Raw genomic sequence first — 251 nt, forward strand, 5'->3', positions numbered from 1 at the left:
TGAGTAAACTGAATGTATGTTAACGAGCATACAGGTGTGTGTTTCAGTCCACAAGGGCCGTCTTTCATTTGTCTTTTGTCTGGTGTCATCAGAAATCTTGAGATCGGCTTGTGCTGTATATCTCATTTTGAAACACCGTTGTAGCTCCCTCTAGAGTCAGGCTGAGGAAGTTCTCAAAAAAAGTCACTTCAAAGACAAAGAAATATTCATCTAACACACAAGACAGTGAAGCCTGAGGAGTCTCTCTTTGT

The sequence above is a fragment of the Ammodytes marinus genome (assembly GCF_949987685.1).
Source record: "Ammodytes marinus genome assembly, chromosome: 11".
NCBI classification, from domain to species: domain Eukaryota; kingdom Metazoa; phylum Chordata; class Actinopteri; order Uranoscopiformes; family Ammodytidae; genus Ammodytes; species Ammodytes marinus.